Here is a 20,746-nt window from a genome sequence, read left to right on the forward strand (position 1 = left end):
TTTAGAGACATTCGAGTTGATGAAGGGATTTCCCATGCTTATGCACAAGCTATACACAAAGCTTGTTCATAACTCATAAGCAAATTGGTGTGAATTTGGTCAGCTCAATAGATTGGTCTTCCAGCAACCGTGGCGGTTCTGCAACCAGACGGCGAGCTGGAGCAGCTGCAGGCCGTGGTCGGAGTGTCGGACGCTGACATTAGCAGCTACCCTGCCTCGGCCCTCGAGTGCGTCTTCAAGGAGACGCTCCGCATGCACCCGCCTGGCGTCGCGGACGACCCAGAGGTCTCGCTAGCGTGGAGCCGGACGCGTTCAGGATGGACCGTCGGAGAGGCTCGAGGAGGGAGCATCTGGCCGTGTTGGTGAGCGACCTCTGACTCGCGCTGCATCTGCCAACGGATGACGCTCGCGCTCACCACCATTCACATATGCTTCCCGCAGCTTCTGCTGCTTCAGAGCATCCCCACTCGTTGGCGCTCTCCACGCTCAAATTCGGACGAAACAACCGTTGGATTGGACGAAATTAAGTCGTGGGGAGTACCGTATTTCCAGTCGTCCACCCGGAGTTCGGCGGATAGAGTTTAAATTCAAACAAATCGCCGTCCCGCGCTACAAGTATGGCCAGTTGATCGGCAAAAGGAGCAAAAGGATCGGCCACGGATCCGCGATCGGAAGGAAATTACACGGAGACGAGCTCGTCGGCGAGTCCCGGCCGGCACGGCGGTGTCCGACGGACCGATTCCCTCACACGCCGTGGCCGAAGCGGCCTGCGGCGAGCGACGAGGAAGCGGCGGCGGTGGACGTCGAAGCAACCGCGGTCGACGAGGTAGATGGTGAGGTAGACGAGGTAGGAGCCGGCGGAGACGACGAAGGAGCGGCCGGAGTGGCTCGGAGGATGTCGCCGCGGTGGCCCCGGTACCAATTCCTCGTCTCCTCGTCCATCGGTTCCATGTCGCCGCCGCCCATGAGGAACGCCAAGTCCGTGTTCCTCTTCTTCGCCGCCGCCGTCGTCCTCGGCGGGGCGATCCGGACGCCTTGGTTGGCGATCATCTCCCGCCACTGCCGTCGAACTTGTCGTTCCTCCCGTCGGCGTGCGACCTCAAGTCGGCCCGGCACTTGTCGATCGACGCCCGCATCCTGTCGGCGGGATTGTCCGGTCCATTTGAGCTCTTTCGGCTTCTTCGGCCGAGTTCGGGGCGCCCTTCCGCCGCGCAAGCCGCCGGAGCGTCGGGGTTGTACTTGCTCGGTCTTGCTCTTCGAGAGGGTCGTGCGAGTTTCCTTCCACTTCTCGCAATTCTCGAGGCGGGCGTAGACGTTGAGGAACTTGAGCTGCAGGCCGGTGTCGTCCGTGTACATGTCCAAAGCTCGGCGCAGCTGGGGAAAAAAGAGCACGGCGATACGGGTCAGGTAACGACGATGTACCTCGATGATGCGGGGTCGGCGGAGCATACCTTTTGCTCCAAGTCGTGGCCGCCGATCGGCCGTTTGTCGACCTCCTCCTGTATGCCGTGCCATTTGCTGCACGCCGTCTGCATGATCCCCCAATGGGTGGCCATTGCCTTGTCTCCCCGGTTCACGTTCATGTTCGTCTTGTTGAAGTAGGGATCGACGATTTTGCGTTCCTCGTACGCCTGCCTCACTCGAAGCCAGTGTGTGTCGAACGACTGATTGGCCCCGATTATGCCGTTCGTGGACACGGTCATCCAAGCTTCGGCGAGGCACTCCTCTTCCTTCGGCGTCCATTTGATACGCGGTTCGGCGGGCGGCGAGTCCTTCTTCCTCTTCTTCTTCCCCTTCGACGAGGTTGGCGGCGGCTTGAGTTGGCTCTTCTTCTTCCTCGTCTTCTTCTTCGACGGCTTGGCTTCCGTCGGCAACATCCTCCCGATGCTCGTTGTGCGCCGCCACAGCTGCCGTCGCCCTCGTCTCCTCTTGCGTGAAGAACCCCGGGCACGCAGCGGCGGCGGCCATGAAGAACCCCGGGCTCGCAGCGGCGGCCATGGAGCCGGAGGTGATCATCTCGTGGATCTCCTCTTCGTTCGGCGCCGCCATCGCACCGAACGGGAGCGGCCCTCATCGCAGGGCCGGCGAGGTGTCCTCGAACAGGCCGCCGCCGCCGACGTCAAGCTCGGGCGGCGATGTCGTGGACCTGGACGGTTGGACGTAGGCGCCCTCTTGGAACACGGCAGTCGGCGACGGCGAGTACAACGAAGGGAGAAGGACGACGGGAACTGGTTGTACCTTGCGTCGGTCATTGGCCGGGGAACACGCTGCCGCCGCTCATGGCCATGCTGATCATCCTCGCTTGTTCGTCCTGGGCCGCCGCCGCCGCCCTCTTGACGGCAGCTCTTTTCACCCTCTCCGCCCTGGCGCTTGTTTCCACCTCACGCCGTTTCTCGTCCGCCGCCCACTCGGCGTTCGACATGCCCGGCGGCTTCGTCTTCTTCGCCCGCATCTTCCTCGCCGGCGCCTTCGGCGGCATTGTGGTGGACGAGAAGACGAGGAGGAGAGTGGTGGTGGACGAGGAGGAGAGTGGTGGTGGACGAGAAGACGCCGCCGGGAACTGGAGCTGGAAGACGAGGAGATTGGGGAATTTCGGCGGGAGAGAATGGGGATATGCAAGCAAATTGGAGGGAATGGGGATATGCAAGCAAATTGGAGGGAAAATCGACAGGATTTGGTTTTGCAGTCGCCGACTACGCGGGTCCACACGACGTTTCGCGCCAAAATCTTTCGTCCGGAGTCCCCGAGCGCGCCCCGGGGGGCCGGGGATGGCGTGGGCTCGCCGGATGGATGAAGGGCCAAATCCGGACGAAAACGAGGAACAGGGGGCGCGACTGGGCTGAATTTCGCCGTCCGGATGAAAAAAACATCGCTCGGAAACCTCGTCGGGGGACGAGTGGAGATGCTCTCAGCTCCGCTGGAACCAACAGCGAATGTCTCCCCGACCGACACGACCAGCCGCAACGAGTAGGACGGCGCTCCCATATGGCCGTGGATGGGCAGCAGGCGAACCAGAGCCATGCACGGGAGGGAAATAGGAAGCACCGGTAGCGAGATAAATTGGGGGAAAAGGGGCGAGGACAACGGCTACAAGAAGAAGATATATGGAGGCTTATCTTGTAAAATGATAATGCCACGTGTTGTTTCTAGACTGATTTTGTACTAATTTGCACCTGGTGGACAAGTTGTTGCACTGCGTGACCACAAGTTACAACTTGTTGTACCAAAATGCACCCACCTAACAAGTTATTGTATGTCCGGTGCAATTAGCTCCACGATGAAAGACATACGAACTCACCGTAGTAGTTGCAAAAGCTACCACGCTACATAATACTGAAATTATTGGCTGCTTTCTACAATCTTCCATTTATCATGTAGGCACACAAAAACTCTATCAAGATATTTTTCGGAGCCAACCCCCTAGAGATATCTACTATGTTATGTACATGATAATATATACAATTGTCACTAACTAACCCAAGCAGGATTGCAATTTTTAATTTTTATCGCAATTAGGGGATTCAGTTTAACATTTTTTCTAACATTCAATGTCTCATAAAAAATAAAGATTGTTACAAAGGGCCTCTTAAATTTACCACAACGCGCACATATCTTTGCAATAATTCATGGTAGAAATATAAAACAAAGAGCACCATATTTAATGCTTATCAATATTTTTATAAGGTTATGTAGCTTAGAAAATAATTTGTACAAAATATAAATAAAGTTTGGTGTTTTTATGAAATATATAAAAGTAACAAAGTTTAGTACAAATATTAGGTTGTGAATACACTGGCAAACTGGAAAATGCTCCACTGAACCTATATAGCGGCATATGATCTACACGCTCACTCCGCGTCACCACGCACGCCCCCTCCCACAGTGCATGTTTTCGCCGATGGGGTTACCCCGATTCGCCGAAATGGCAGATTTAGATTTGGGGTATCTGTGGATGGATCTTCTGCGACGGATGAGGATTCGTTGAAGAAAGCCATGCGTCGTAAGGCGGCGTTGAACTTGGATTCACATAGTATGCTTAAAAGTTCAAAGTCTTTTCTTTCTTTTTCATCACCGTCCATTAATTCTAAGCTTAATAGTGTTGGGATAAGTCTTGGTAGTAATGCAAATCAAATTAATGTTTCGACTAGGGTCTTGAGGCATATAGAATTTGACCGTCTAACGGTTATTCCTAAGGCCTCGACTCAGGTTGACACCACCTACCTAGATGAGAAGGATGCGAATGCCACATCAGATGGTCAGCTACTCTCCCATTTAGTTGGAGTGGTGTCGGAGGTGGGTTTGGATGAGCACGGACTTAACTCATTGTATGAGTTGAAAGCATCCAACCGTAAATCTAAATCTTCTTCCAATAAGAAACCGCGGAAGCACTCACAATTTTCAAAATCTCCAATAGTTTTCCAATGAATGGCATGTTTGCAAATAGCAGAGGTCTTAGTGACTTGGCTAAACAGTTGTACGATGCTGATTGTATTAGGGATCATAAGTTGGATTTTTTGGCCATTTCTGAGTCTAGTAGACGAGATTACTCGCAAAGTCTATTAAACCGAATTTCGGGAGGTCTAGACTTTGCATGGTTCTCTTGTCCACCGCGTGGAAGGTCTGGGGGTATATTACTCGGAGTGAAGTCCGAATCTATGGAAGTGTTGGCTGATTCGTATGGCGAGTTTCACATAAAACTCCATATCCGAAACAGAGCTGACAATTTCATTTGGACTCTTGTTGCCGTGTACGGAGCCGCCCAGGAGGATTTTAAGGCCGCTTTTCTTCGTGAAATGGTCAACCTAGCTAAAGATAACCCATATCCTATCCTCGTAGGAGGGGATTTCAACATGCTACGGTTCCCATTTGAGAAGAGCAGAGGCAGGTTTGACAACCATTGGCCTTTTTTATTCAACGCAGTCATTGACAGCTTGGATTTATGGGAGGTTTCAATGGTAGGAAGGTTGTTTACTTGGGCAAATAGCCTTCCTGAGCCTACATACGAAAAACTAGATCGTGTCCTGATGGATACCGAATGGAAAAGTAAATTTCTATGGTTTCTGTACGTGCTCTAGAACGTATTGAGGGACTGTCGGATTATGCTCCCATCCTATTGACCACTGGATTGCCTAGACCACCGACAGCCCACCGTTTTAAGTTCGAAATTGGATGGCTACATCGACAAGGCTTTCAGAATATGGTCAAGAAAGTTTGGGAAAGACCGGTTGTTGGGGACAATCCAATTCAGAGGTGGAATAATAAAATGCGTGCAACACGCAAACACCTATCTGGTTGGGCCCGTCACACAACTGGTTTACTAAAGAAAGAGAAGCAGCGACTTTCATCTATCATAGATGACCTCGAGGCCCAAGCAGAGGTGCGTCCGTTATCCACGCAGGAAATTGAGCTCAAAAGCCAATCTAATGCGGAGATAGCGCGACTTCTGCGTGAGGAGGAGCTTAAATGATATCAACGTTCTAAATCCCAATTTATTTTGGAAGGGGACTCGAATACAAGATATTTCCATAGTATTGCCAATGGCAGACATAGGAAAAAACGTATTCGGTCCTTAGTTCAGGATGAGGGTACGATTGAAGGCCATGAGCAACTAAAGTCATATATCACTAATAAGTACTATACTAAACTTGAACATTAAAGTTTTTTTCTCAATTTTTGGGATATAAGTACTATCTATACTAAACCCGAACATTAAAGTTTTTTCTCAATTTTTGGGATATTTTTTTACCCTACCTGCCCTGCTAACACGTGTAATTTGCTGTTAAATTTAGCTTCTGTGTGTATTTTGGGGGATGTGTTGCTATTTCTCTGTATTTTCTATCCTCATAGTTCGTCCTTCCGTGTGTGTTCTCGGGTGGACGTAGTGCTTCTTTGTTACTGTGTTGCTGCCGCCTGGTGGGCCTGCCTGGGACGTCGAGTGTTCCGGCCGCCGCTTGACCGCTTTTCTGGCCGGTGCCTCTCTTCTTTTCGGGGAATTTTATTTTTTGCCCCTGTTTACATTGGACATTGGACCATGATGATTTGCCCTCCATTACATGCTAACTTATTTTTTGTCCCTGTTTACATTGGACTTCGATTGTTTGCCCCTGCCGCCCCAGGCCCACCGCACAAAGACTACAATGCCCCCGTTTCTAATTTGCTTCGTCCTCCATGCCTCCATCCCAGTGAGCAGCTCGTCGGCGGCGCTGCTGCCACAGCCTACCCTCGTCCTCCAGCCCATCCGCGCACGTCCTCATCTCCCTCGCCCCTCTATCCTCCCCTCCTCCTCCCCGCCACCTCCCCCTGCAGCAGTCCCACGGCGCCATCCCTGTCACCGCGCGCTCCGACGACCTGAGCCTCATCTCCGCGCTATAGCCGGATGAGGACTGGTCCTTGACGCTGTCCAGATCGAGGCGTAGAGCGCTACAGCGTACAGGTACAGCGGCAGGGTCGCCACAGATGAGCCGGTCGAGGGGAAGCTAGATACTGGGGAGGTCCCTCATCGGGGAGGTTGGCGCGGGCAAGGGCGACATGGCGCTGGTACCGCCGACGGCGCAGAGGGAACACCTCGCCGGCGGCGCAGAGGGAACACCTCGCCGGCGCCGCCAATGGTACCACCGGCGGCGCAGAGTCGGGAGTGCTGGGGTTATTTTGGTCTTCGAGTTTAGTCCTACCCCCAAACGAGAGAAAATAATCCAGAAAAGGGCAAATAATCTAAGTCCAATGTAAACAGGGACAAAAAATAAGTTAGCATGTAATGGAGGACAAATCATCAAGGTCCAATGTAAACAGGGGCAAAAAATAAAATTCCCCCTTCTTTTCTTCTCTTTTCTTTCTCTGTACTGCTTTTCTGTGCTTCGATTTGGCTCCAATGGTGAGGGGATCGGCGCGTGGATCTGCGCGCCCGCCGTACCCTCGCCGTGTTGCTGTCTCTGCTGGGGTTTGCTCCAGGACCGTCGGCCGCTGGTTCTCCGCATGTCGCGCCTCCGGCTCGCGGCCGTGAGCGGATCGGTGATGCTCTTCTCATCTGCGCCCGCGGTGTTCGTGCGCCACGCGGCCGGGCCGTCCTCATTCAGCATTTGCCGATGCAGCTGAGTCCGCTGCCGGCATTCGTGCGCCCCGCTGCCCTCTTCTTCTTCAGTACGCCTGGGCGTTATCTCCCACCGGCCGTGCCTTTCTCGAGCACAGGGAGTCACGCCCGCCACTTTGCCGCGATTGTCTCCGCCGCCATGATTTTTAGCTGTTGGAGGTCAAATCCCATGGCACCAGATCGACCCCCGGTGTAGATGACATGCAGATGTCCCTTTCTTCATCTCCTATTTTTACCCATTATTGGAAATCTCCTTGGATGAAGATGCTCCCGGCTGCCTTGCAGGAATCAAGATCCACGTGCTGCTCTGGCCCCCACGCTGCTCTCCGGAGGTTCAGCGCTGCCCGGTTCCTTTGCCAGGCCGGACGGATTTTGCAGCGCCCATGGCTTCTGCTGGAGGGGAGAGCTGATCGCGGTGATTGGCGCCTGCACCTTCCAGCGCCGCCCTGACTCCCTCTAGCGGGCGAGCTGTTCGCAGCGATGGGCTGTGGCGGTTCCTCATGTTTGACATCCGGATTGGGAGGGAGAGCCTCCACGGCAGCGGTGCGCCCAACGGAGAGGCTCTCCACGGCAGTGGTGCGCTCAACGGAGAGGCTCTCCACGGCAGTGGCGCCCTCTGCGACGAGACCCTTGACGGCCGCTGCCCTCTGCAACATGTTGGTTTAGGCGATGCAGGTTCCGGAGGCAGGCTTACCGCAGGAGACTCTACGGCTCGCTGCCAAGTTCTTCCTCCGGCCTCCCCCGCGTGCTATCTGAAGCTAGGAAGTGAACATCTACCAAAGAAAGAAGCAACATCCATAGGGTTAGCCGGTGAGTTAGCTCTCCCCTAAGGTTGCCTTCGGATCTTTGTAAAAAAAAAAGATTGGTGTGGATTTTGATGGTTTTAAGATGGGTTCCTTTGAGACGTGGATTAGATGGCTACATCATCCTCAAGGTTCATCAAGTATGATTAGTATCAGGCAATTCTGAACAGTACAAGTTTCTAAAAACATGCCATGGTAAGGTATTTCAGGTCAGATCAACAGCGTCAATGGAGTTAACACGAAGCTGAACTTTTGTTCAGTACAAATATATGTGAACTGATGACTTTATTGATTCTTTCCTGCAGTTGGGGTCAATGGCACAAAGCTGAACTTTTGTTCAGTACAAATATATGTGAACTGATGACTTTATTGATTCTTTCCTGCAGTTGGGGTATTGTTTTTATGTGGGACGCTCTGCAGCTGTGATGGTGTGGCACGGGCGGCGAGAACGGACCTGCATCTTTGTTTGAGGCCTCTCAGCCTTTGCGTGGTCCTTTCCTGCAAGACAATTCTTCATGCTCTATTGTAGGTTTGTTCTTCACCTGGAGTTTATGTTCTACAAAAAGGTTCTCAATTTAGAATCATTACTTATAAAAGGTTCTCCACATTTAAAAGTCTGTCTTTCAAAAATCATTACCTGAAAGAGTTGGCAGCTATTCTTATATTGTAGACCAACAGAGGCAGTTCATACATTATTTTTCTCTCTTTCTTACTAATTGGTACTTAGTAGAAATGCGGAAGGTTCTTCGTTGCAATCATGCACTTTGTACAATGTCAGTTGTAACAGAGCAGTTACTAAGATAGATTATTGCATATATTTCTTAAGCTTACTCTGCTCTAGGTAGCCAATTATTTTCAACGACCAATGCATGGGTTCACATGTAAAATATGAATATGCATTGGACCATTGTCTTGCTCAGTTGTGACACAATTGGCCATATTTTTTTTTCTACAAATATGATCATTTCATTTCACTTAAGGAGATCTATTTTGCTTCGGAAGGTGTATGCTGGTATTTTGGATTGGGAACTTGTGTATTTATAAAGATATGCTGCATTTTCCTGTTCTCAAACATTTTAATCGTCATTGAATTCTTGGTTAATTCGTTTCCAAGGGTTATTGCTTCCAGATGAGTAGGTGTACATGCAAAGAAGACAAACCATAGGCCGGCTACCAAGTGGTCGGAGAGGAACTGGAGAACAGACATATGTGCTTGGAGAGGAACTGGAGGACAGCCATACGTGCCTGACGAAAAGAAGAAAAGTTATACTAATTTATTAGGTAATTAGTTTCTTGAACCAACATATTTTGATCTGAGAGTAATAAGTAGGAGTAATATCACAAGAGTAACGTGATCTTCCTATTAGGTACAACCTAACATCAATACGCACTTCCGAAATCTGGAATGAACCTTGCAACGGAAAGAAAAAAAAGTGATACTAATTTATTTTGTAGTCTGGCTCTAGCTTTGTAGTTCGCCTAAGGTTGCTTGCTCTAAAATTGAGTCATGTGGTTGAGTTGCATGTTCAGAATTCTTTGTCCTTCTTTTTCTTCGGTAAGAAAAAAATTACTGAGATCTCCCCATACATGGGTCTATGAGAAGGTATTCAGTTGAGGAGTTGTATGTTTGGTTCAGCTTGCAAGACAATTGCTCATTCGGTTATTCCTATGGTACTCTTCCATTCTTGATTTTCTTGGTGATAAAAGGCAGGCTTTTAAATGTGGAGTAATTCTTTTATTGGAAGACTTGTACTGTTGCTTCTTATTATTTTGGGGTTCGTTTCTGTTGTCTAAATGATTGGCACATTGTTTGCGTATCTAAGTATTCTCCACAAAAGTGTAAATTATAATGCATGATACAAATGCTAGGAAATGACATGTAGTGTATTTTTTCAGCTTACACTAATTGTTGCATCCTAGGTTATCCCCAAACTTTCATTTTCTCACTCTTACTGCATCAACATGTTTGAGTTCGCTTCTCCAATTCAGTTACTCTAGCTTTCTTTATCAATAAAAAATTGCTTTAATTATGCGATTAGATGTTTTTGACACACATGACTGAAGTTTTTGTTGGACATTATCTCCTTGTGTCCCGTAGTTGAAACGGTGAGGACTGTCTCTGGATCATTTTTTTTTCTGCTAATGATCTGATGTTCCTTTCGTGTAGTGTCCGGTTTTGGGCGATCGGGATTTGCTTTGCAAGGTCTTGCACTGCATTGTGACCTAGGTTTTCTTTTGTCGGGGTTTGATTTGCGTCGTCGTCTTGCCGGTTAGTTTTCCTCTTTTGTATTTTTTGCTTATTTGCTCGGGTTATTTAGGTGTTGCTTTTCGATCTAAAAAGATTATCCCCCTGGTGCACGTTGTTGTACTAGGCTGCTAATTTTACGAGTGGTCCGTATTTTGCTGGCGGTCATCAAGGTGTCGCTCCTTCTGCCTCGAGCTGATCTATTGGCCTTACTGATTCTGAATTCAGGCAGTTGTTAGAAGATGAAGAGTTTCACGGATAATGTCTAAGATTACAAATATTTTTTTCGAAATGGGGAAGCCCCAGCCTCTGCATAAGATGGCAAATTTGCTTCTCCCCTTCTTTCAGTACCACATCACCACAATATTCTTCAGTAGAATACTGCCAGCTTATTCCATCCTGCATGAGCTTTCCTCCAAGATTCCTTTATTTCCTTTTTAGTGTTCGGAAAATTCATTGACGATGAAAACAATGGCCCTCTATTCCTTATTATGTGAATCTTTGTTCAACGATTTACATTCCTGAAAAAAGGCCAAGTATCATTCGAGAAACAGGACCAATTATTCAATTCTGCATTTCCTTTCACCAAAGATAAGAATTATTTTGTAAGTGCCAACATCTCCACAAAAGAGAAGCTTTGAAATCAGTTAGTACCTAAGTTACTAAATTTGCTATCCATAGACAAGGAAAAAATGTTATTTCTAGCGGTGTCAAAGACCTCTAGCTTTTGTACAAACCACATGGCAAGATGAGTCATCTCCCAGTCCATCTCACAAGTGATAAGTGGGAATCAGATCCAAGCTTTCACGTTCTTTGGTGAGTGATGAGAGCATATTATTGTCTTGCAAAGTTCTTGGAATAGAATTAAGCATTTAGAGTTCTTCAGTTGCAGGCTCTAGGTGATAATATCATGCATTGCTTTGCATACCGCAGAATATATTATGGAGTCAAAAAATTCTAGAGAAAGAAGACGGAATTAATAGCTCAATCAGTTTTTAGTTTGCAAGGCTAAACATAGTGCTCTAAACTATTCATGAATTTCTGCTAAAAGTCCATGCTTTTCTGTTTCCATATGTGTGTATCTATCTCTGTACCTAATGGATTCACTTGCACGCAGGTTACAGGGGCAATTTACACTTATTTAGTTAAGGATGTCTTGCTTGGAACCCATCAATGGAACATATTCTATGCGCATCAGCAGCGGCGGCGGCTCTGCGCATCAACAACAATTCAGATGATCTATCCCTTATTGTTTAGCTCAAGACAATCTACAAACCTGCACGAATCTCTATCGGCGTCATCTGTTTCAGGCCTGGAAGATGTATCGGTGGCCTCTAAACCAGTTCAGTCAAACCATGTAATGTTGTTGTCTGGCCCAGTCCAGTGAACCGACATATTCTTCATATAATCCAGTGGGAATGCCCTTATCCACCTAAGTATCCCTACTTATATTATATGTCTTATCTTAGTTCAAGTAGTTGTTTGGAGACACTAATTTTTGAACTCCTGCAATGCCTTCTTATATTATATATTTATATGTATCATTTTAGTTCTCACATGTATTCAGAGACTCTGATTTTGAAACTGCTACAATCCGACAGTCTATTAACCATAAAACATATGTATAGATTTCTTAATGTTAATCACATATACCAAAGATGTATAGGCATGGGCACGCAACCACCTACCTTACATGGGCCAAAACAGTAAGCACCGTTTTTTTTTTGAGATCATCGTATCTTTCTATTCTTAATAGGTGATCTCATTTCTCTTCACATGCAGCCTATTCACCTCATCAAGCATCGCTAAGCAATCATAGTTTGCCACATAAGCAAATCAGATATAGATGATCCCCACTCTCATGCAGTTATGCCACCTCCTTACATCTAATTTATTAGCAGCTCAATTGTTCTATTACAGTACTAATATCTGAAACAGAAGTGCATGTAGTACTCACTTCAGACGTGGCTCAATCAACATATGGAACGAATCATCTCCCTACATAAAAGAGCAAGCAACACAAAACGATTCATCTCGTCAATAAAAGAGCAAGCAACCATTCGCCTCCATTTTCCCTTTCTCTCTCAATAAATCAACGGCTAATACTTTCCTCTCCCCATGGTAACTGCATTCGGGCTATTGGCACTAATGATGCACCTGGCCAACTTCATGTATTCGGAGTTACTCAACGTGTGCTATCAAACGGGGTGGGAAGGTCGATAAGCCGTAACATGGGTGGCCGTCGGTAGCCACCAACATTTCATCCTCGAGTTCGTCATCAGCTGTTCTACGAAGGTACGACGTCATCCTTTGATGCTCTAATTCATTGCAATTCTCAATCCGCAATTTTGTGTTTATCCTCTCTCACTTAAAAATGATTTATTTCTTTCCCTCCTACTTTGGTGACGTTTCCAGGGCTCTACCAATGTTTATTTTTGAAGCAGGTGTGGTATTGGTTATCAAAGATGAATATTTTCTACTACAACCCATAATAAGCAGGTGGTAAGATTCTTATTTTTTGTTGGTTCCTACATTGATATGTAATCTTTGGTTTGTTGGTCCATAAAATATATTTTCTTGCTTAATTCTTTGCATTTGCACATTAGCTTATGGATTGTCTATTAATGGATGCACACTTTTTTTTGGATATTTTCGCTTGCATTTCACTTGACTAATTCAATTATTTTATCAATTGTTTGGGGGTTTATACATCATTGCAGTCTTGCCGAGTTACTTTGGCCATTCGAGTACCAAGGAGGAACCGCACAAAAACAAATGAAAAATATCTTATTGTCATATCTTGGCAATTTATTTATATTTTCTTACTATCAGGTCTAGGATCGCCGAAGGTAGTCCAGCTCTTGAATAAAACGCGGCAAATAAAACCAAATATTGTGATGCTTGAATAGCAAGACAAGTGAATGCCCATTTCCGTTTATCATGTATATTTTTGCCCAAACTAATCATCTTTACAGTCCAATTGCACACTTGCAAGAATGTCCAATGACTACCAGCGAAAAGTTGATTGTAATGACAAATGCTATTCATATCTTTGGCAGTAAAGATCAATAGTCAAAATAATGATAAAAAAATGTGTGAACGTGCATTGCAGCTGGACTAAAGTGATTGTGCATCTTCAGCTAATTTTGTAAAACTGCTTTTGCCAACTATCTATTTTCTTTGTAACATTTATACCATAAATTATGATGGTTAACCATCACTAAAGCTGGTTTACTAAATATGTTAGAAAGACTTCATATTTTATTTCAACAGTTTTTTTTATTGTTTTAGTTTTGTAAACCTTTTTCGTTGCTTACATATATGTCAATTATTCTCGCTTATTTTCCGCTGCACCGCGCGGGGCATCACTAGTTTTAAATAATTGTAGAAGCCAAAACAGTAATTACCGGCCCATTCATATTTACATGGGCCAAAACAGTAACCACCATATTTTACGCACCGTATAAGCACACACGTAATTACTAGCACATCCATTTTTGTTAATTCAACTTATTATACATATTAGTATAATTTAAATAGTGTATCTTTTTTCACTAAAAACCCATTGCAGTGGCGCGGCGTGCCGCTGCGCCCATTTGGTGAAGCCACGTCACCTGATTTCTCTTGCCTCGTCGTGCATAGCGTCGTATCAAGTATCAGGTTGCTTTCCCTCGCTTCCGACCGTCCGGTTTGGCCCATTCTATTTATTCACGACACACCAACAGTCAGCCCATAGCTTCATCGTGCGTGAAGCCCATTGTTTCCTCTACTGTAAACAGCCGACGCCATGCCGCTTTCTCTCCTCTACCATATGTACCAAGAAATTTATGGAGGTATCCAAAGAGTCTGCGAAAAATCGTGCAGAGGCAGGTGAATGGACAAAGCGTGCCAATAAATACCTTGCTCCTCTTCGATCTGCCCTGTATCCACTTGCCTGCCACATTTTTCTCACCATCTGCTATTCAGCTCTGCTCAGATCTGATGGATGATGCAGGAGCTGATATTGGTTTCTTCCCCTCATTGAGCTTGCTTTGCCTTATCGGGGGATTTGGACAAAGCAGCTGTGGGTGTTGATTATCTATCGTTCTCTTGCAGATTGGTTTCTTTTGCCTCTCTCAGATTTCTCCACACGACGTGGGATTGGTGGTCTGAATGTTTCTGATTTAATATACTTCATCTCTTATGAGAGCTTTCTATTCAGGATGGGAGCTATGTTTATATGCTTGGGAAGGTACACCGTCATCTACCTTTATCTAACTTGATATATACATCATTCTATTTTATCTGATTATGCAGAGAAAGGAGGAATCAGCAACTACAATGTTTCTATGCTCACGAAACTGTGGAATTGTGTGTGCTTAAATTTAATTAAAAGCTTCGTAGTTAGTTAGGCAGAGAATCAGTTGTTGGTATGCCCCATTCAGATCCTTTTAGCATGAATTATTTTACACATGCAAAAATGTGTAAAATATGTTATCCTTATTCAATAGAAGAAATTTTATTCAGATCGTGATGTGCTGATAGCTAGCTACCTTATCTAAACCATGCAGGTTAGGGATGAAGTGAATAATACACATGCAATTGAGTGCAGTATGCTGTAGCATCATCAGGTCGGCCGACATCCCTTTTCTGTTTGTACAGCATGACGCCAATTTGACCTGGGAAATTCATAGCTTTATTCTGCTTACCACTTATCAAGCTTGCCGTCCAATGGCAGTTACAGCTAGCTGTATATTTTTTTCCTTGACCAATTATGCCTTCATGTAATATGATCTGGAGCTTTTTGCTAAGCTCAATGTAATTTTGTTGTAGCTACACATGGATCACAAAATTTGATAATATTTGTATTCTAAATGAACTGAGGCTAGCTAGCACAAATAAAACATCTGGAATATGGTAAATACTCTTCTTCTCTCCATTGTTTGATATTACAAAAAAATTATATGTGTTGGTTGTTAGTTGGATAAATATTCAACCACATATGACTCCTCTCTTCCCTTTCGTGCATCTCAATGAGCTGTATCTTCACTTCGTATTGGCAAAATCAAATAAGATGATTCTTTGTTGGCTATTTTGTTCAGCTTTTCAAAATTATATATTCTTCTTATTGTGCTATGGGATCCAATGGAACATTAAGAGATACTATCCATCCAGGAAATTCGAGTTTAATCAACAAAGATTGTTGTTGAGTACGCTGAAAAAAAAAGATTGTTGTTCAGCAGACCCACTTTCTGCGCCAAGTTGAGTTTTCTTTATCCTCTTAAACAATCATTTTGTGGATCCAAGAACCACTATTAAACAATTTTCCGCTGCAACGCGCGGGGTGTCATCTAGTTATACATATTAGTATAATTTAAATAGTGTATCTTTTTTCACTAAAAACCCATTGCAGTGGCGCGGCGTGCCGCTGCGCCCATCTTTTGCTAGTTACTACAAAAGCTTGTTTGGCGCACCAGAGGAAGGTAGCTTCTCTTTGGATGAGTCTAGAACAGCCGACATACCCCAGGTTTCCGATGAGAAAAATGACCTTCTTACTGCTCCTTACTCCGAGGAGAAAGTTAAGAAGGCGGTTTTCCAAATGGAACACAACAAAGCTCTGATGGCTTCCCAGCTGAGTTTTACCAGAACTTTTGGGAAGTGATTAAGGCGGATCTTTTAGATTTGTTCAGCTTCCTTCATAGTGGACAGCTAGAATTGTTCCACCTGAACTTTGGTGAGATTGTCCTACTACCTAAGGTTAATGAGGTAGAAAGAATACAACAGTATAGACCTATCTGTCTCCTTAATGTTAGTTTCAAAATTTTCACCAAAGCTGCAACCATTAGGCTGAATTCTGTAGCTGATCATGTGGTTCGTCCTTCTCAAAGTGCTTTTATGCAAGGTCGTAACATCCTTGATGGAGTTGTGATCCTTCATGAAACGGTACACGAACTACACCGTAAGAAGTTGAATGGGGTAATTTAAAAAAATTGATTTTGAGAAGGCCTACGATAAGGTCAAGTGGTCTTTCCTTCAATAAACTTTAAGAATGAAAGGCTTCTCTCACGAGTGATGTGCGTTAATTCAAAGCTTCGTCTCGGGAGGAAGTGTAGCCATTAAAGTCAACGATGACATTGGAAAATACTTTCAGACCAAGAAGGGGCTTAGACAAGGTGATCCTCTATCGCCAATGCTATTTAACATAGTGGCCGATATGCTCGATGTCATGATTGAACGCGCCAAGGCTGGTGGCCAAATTGAAAGTGTTGTTCCTCATCTAGTTGATGGAGGTTTATCTATCCTTCAATATGCCGATGATACAATTCTTTTTATGGAACATGACATCGAAATGGCAAAGAATCTGAAGTTAATACTTTCAGCATTCGAGCAACTATTGGGTCTAAAGATTAACTTCCATAAAAGTGAGTTGTTTTGTTTTGGCGAGGCTCACGATGACGTCGCCCAGTATGCTGAGTTATTTGGCTGTGGGCAAGGTCAGTTCCCTATTAAGTATTTGGGTATTCCGATTCACTATCGGAGACTTACAAATGCTGAATGGAAGCTTGTTGAGGAGAGATTGCAATTAAGATTAGCTAGTTGAAAAGGTAAATTACTGTCCTTGGGAGGAAGATTGGTCCTTATTAATTCAGTGCTAAGTAACATGGTACTGTATATGATCTCTTTCTTCCAATTTCCCAAAGGAGTCTTAAAACGATTAGATTATTTCCGATCAAGATTTTTTTGGCAAGGGGATAGTGAGAAAAAGAGATATCGAATGACCAAATGGAGTATAGTTTGCCGACCTAAAGATCAAGGAGGTCTTGGCATTCATGACCTCGAGGTCAAGAATAAGGCCCTCCTTGGCGAATGGCTTTTTAAGCTACTTACCGTAGAAGGGGTGTGGCAAACCTTACTCAAGAGAAAATATGTTGGCTCAAATGCTATGTCCCAGGTTTATTGGAAACCAGGTGATTCACATTTTTGGGCTGGCCTTATGGCAACGAAGAAATTCTTCTTTCCATATGGCTCATTCTCTATTAGGAATGGATCGGAAATTAGATTCTAGGAGGACAAGTGGCTAGGTAATACCACCCTCCGTGAACAATATCAGGCTTTATACAATGTTGTGCGCCATAAAAGCGATACTCTCGCCAAGGTGATGGAATATTCCCCACCTAATGTGTGAAGGAGCATTGTTGGTCCTAGACAAGCATCTTGGAATGTTTTGCTTCAACATTTGGATTCGGTCCAGTTGACGCAGGTGAAAGTGCATGGAGCCCCCATGTGTGGTTTTGGTAATTAATGACAATCCCTATGGACTAATGTTTGCATTGAGTTATATTTGTAGGAGTTGTCCATAGGCAATTCTTGAACCATATGTTGGCTTCAAGGTTGCAATAAGAAGAATTTGATGAAGGATATCAAGTGTCAAGTATGTCTTGAAGATGAAGATGAAATGAGCCCTCAAGTTACTTCAAGACATCAACATGATGAAGAATGAAGAAATGATGTGCAAGTTCAAGATGAGCCAACTCGAAGAGTTCATAAGCTTGAAGCTTGCCATGGAGAAATGAAGTGCAAGTTCAAGATGAGCCATCTCGAAGAGATCCTTTGCTTGAGTCTAGCCATCCATATGGTGATCATGGATATGTGAAGATGCACCGAAGAAGAAGCTCTCCCATGGTGGATTATGGGGGAGCAATCCACATGGTGGTCATGGTTATGTGAAGATGCGCCGAAGAAGAAGCTCTCCCATGGTGGTTTATGGGGGAGCAATCTACAAGACTTCGTCAAGCAAGCACAAGCAAGAAAGGCGTTCCATCTTGTTGAGGTCAAGATCGTCGTCATCAAGCTCAAGTGGAATGCGCAAGTATAAGGTTTGCTCTTGATAGGGTTTCTTTCTCACCGGTCTCATAGTGTAGTTGGAGACCGGTTTATAGTTTAGTTGCCGTACTATCAAGAGGGCTCTCGAGTGAGTAACTCGATCGTATCGTTCGGAGAGATCTCAAACCTTTGCATCCTTGCATCATCTTTCTTGGTTGTTATTTGGACCTTATCCATGTGATATTTTAGAGCTTGTGCTTATTCTCATGACAAGCTCTAGTTCATCGAAAACGGATTTTGTATAGATCACTTGTTGCGTTTTTGAGTTTGGTTCATCATCTTTCTTGGATATTATTTGGATCTTATCCATGTGATGATTTAGAGCTTGTGCTTATTCTCATGACAAGCTCTAGCTCATCAAGAATGGTTTTTGCATGGGCAATTTGTTGCATTTTCAAGATTGGAGGTTTTACCGGTATGTCTTTTTTAGATAGGTCAAACCTTTCATCATTTGTTTCTATCCTCCCTTGTTGGACTATGATGGTTTCCTGCATGATCTTTTAGAGCTTGTTCCTAGCTTTAAAACAAGCCCAAGATCATCAAAATCGGAGTCCGGATGCTAAAGTTATGTCCGTTTCTATTTGCTGTCTCTGCCAGTTTTCAGGGGGCGGATAATCCGGCCCGGATTATCCGGGCCGGATATTTCGGAAATATCCGGCCCCCTCGAAATCGCCTAAGGACCAGGAAAAAAGCAGCTCTGGATAGGGGCCGGATTTTTTGCCGGATTTTGACCAGGTTTTGTCCCTGAGGCCGGATTATCCGGGGGGCGGATTATCCGGCCCCAACTTAGGCCGGATTATCCGGCCCTCGAAAGTATGCAACGGCTCGATTTTCTTGGGGGGTATAAATACCCCCTTCTTCCTCCTTGGGCTGTTGCTTCTCTCACTCTCTCTCTCCTCCATTGTTGAACTAGAGAAGCTTGCACTATCTCTCAATCCCTCCATGATTCTTGCCCCCATTTTTTTATCTACCAATCAAATCCATCTCTTTGTGAGTGGAACTCTCTAGATCTAGATCTTGGTGTTCTTTGTGAATTCCTTTGTTCTTCCTCTCTTATTCCCCCAATAGCTTTTGTAGCTTTGTTGGAATTTGAGAGAGAAGGACTTGAGCATCTTTGTGGTGTTCTTGCCATTGCATTTGGTGCATCGGTTTGAGTTCTCCACGGTGATTCGTGGTGGTGAAAGCAAGAAGGTTGTTACTCTTGGGTTCTTGGAACCCTAGACGGATTCTACGCCTTTGTGGCGATTTGTTGGGAGCCTCCAATTAAGTTGTGGATGTGTGCCCCAATCTTTGTGTAAGGCCCGGTTTCCGCCTCGAAGGAAATCCCTTAGTTGAACCGTGACCTAGGCCTTTGTGGCGAGGGTCACCGGAGATTTAGGTGAGGCGCCTTCGTGGCGTTCGGTGTGTGGTGTGAGTACCGCATCTTGGGGTGAGGCCTTTGTGGCGTTGGTGTGCATCGAGCAACCACACCTCAAGGTGAGCCTCTTGTGGCGTTCGGGAGCACTAAGCAACCGCACCTCTCCACCGGAGATTAGCACTCGCAAGAGTGTGAACTCCGGGATAAATCATCGTCTCCCGTGTGCCTCGGTTATCTCTATACCCGAGCTCTTTACTTATGCACTTTACCTTGTGATAGCCATCGTGCTTGAAGTTATATATATCTTGCTATCACATACTTGCTTGTATTGCTTAGCATAAGTTGTTGGTGCACATAGGTGAACCATTGCTTAGAATAAGTTGTTGGTGCACATAGGTGAACAATAGTATATAGGCTTTGGGCTTGACAAAGTAAACGCTAGTTTTATTCCGCATTTGTTAAGCCCATCTCGTAAAAGTTTTAAATCGCCTATTCACCCCCCCCTCTAGGCGACATCCGTGTCATTTCAATTGGTATCGAGCAAGGTCTCTCATTCTTAGGCTTCACCGCCTTGAGAGTAAAGATGTCGGTTAGGGGATTAGTGCACAATAACTTGTTTATATTTGATGGCACAAATTATGATCTATGGAAAATTTATGTGCTTAATATTTTACGGCGTATGTCCCCGGACATGGAGCGATTTCTTGGCATGGGTTTTTCTTCTCCTAAGGATCCTCAAAATTTATCTCTTGAGGAGGAGAAAAACTCTTGCCTCGATGCTCTTGCTTCTCATGTGTTTTCCATTGTTGTGAGCAATGTAGTTACTTCTTCAATCATGCCTTTTGGGAGCGCTCATGAATTATGGACAAAGCTTAAAGACAAATATGATGTGTCCAATATTATTGAGGATGATTGTATTGCTTCCACTTCCGGCCGTGATGAGTTCTCATCTTCATCCACTTCACCAAAGTGTGGTAAGACACAAGGTAATGATATGGTGAGTGGTGATGAAAATTGCAATGTTGATATTAAGCTTACTATTGATGATTCTTCATCTCTATCTCATTGCAATGCTTCATCTTTGGACTTAAACACATCTAGCACTAGAAATGATTTACATGCTTGTGTTGATAGTCCTTGCATATCATGTGTAAGTTGCTTGAATAAATCTCATAATGATGTGCTTGATTTGTCTTGTGACCATGATAAAAATGATTCTATTTCCTCTAGTTGTTGTGTGTCTAACAATGTAGAGGAAACCAAAGATTCTATTGGTCAAGACAAGATCTTAAAAGGAGCCTCAAGTAACTCCTCATCTTTATCTCACGGTCCTCATATATGCCTTATGGCCAAGGGTTCCACGGTACCTCCTACCATGGAACCTAATATGC

The 20,746-nt window shown here is 45.2% G+C and overlaps 1 long non-coding RNA gene across 4 annotated transcripts; it reads left to right on the forward strand.

Annotated features, from left to right (window-relative positions):
- The first annotated feature begins 7,703 nt into the window (after positions 1–7,703).
- LOC124699112 lies at positions 7,704–11,684 on the forward strand. Of its 4 annotated transcripts, none has more exons than XR_007001278.1 (5): positions 7,704–7,897; positions 8,277–8,419; positions 9,005–9,171; positions 10,058–10,159; positions 11,253–11,684. It is a non-coding gene; the product is annotated as an uncharacterized LOC124699112 (long non-coding RNA). The 4 variants fall into 4 exon arrangements; XR_007001275.1 differs by having other exon boundaries at positions 9,020–9,171; XR_007001276.1 differs by having other exon boundaries at positions 8,277–8,415; positions 9,020–9,171.
- Positions 11,685–20,746: the final 9,062 nt, after the last annotated feature.

Source organism: Lolium rigidum, chromosome 3, assembly GCF_022539505.1.
Source record: "Lolium rigidum isolate FL_2022 chromosome 3, APGP_CSIRO_Lrig_0.1, whole genome shotgun sequence".
NCBI lineage: Eukaryota > Viridiplantae > Streptophyta > Magnoliopsida > Poales > Poaceae > Lolium > Lolium rigidum.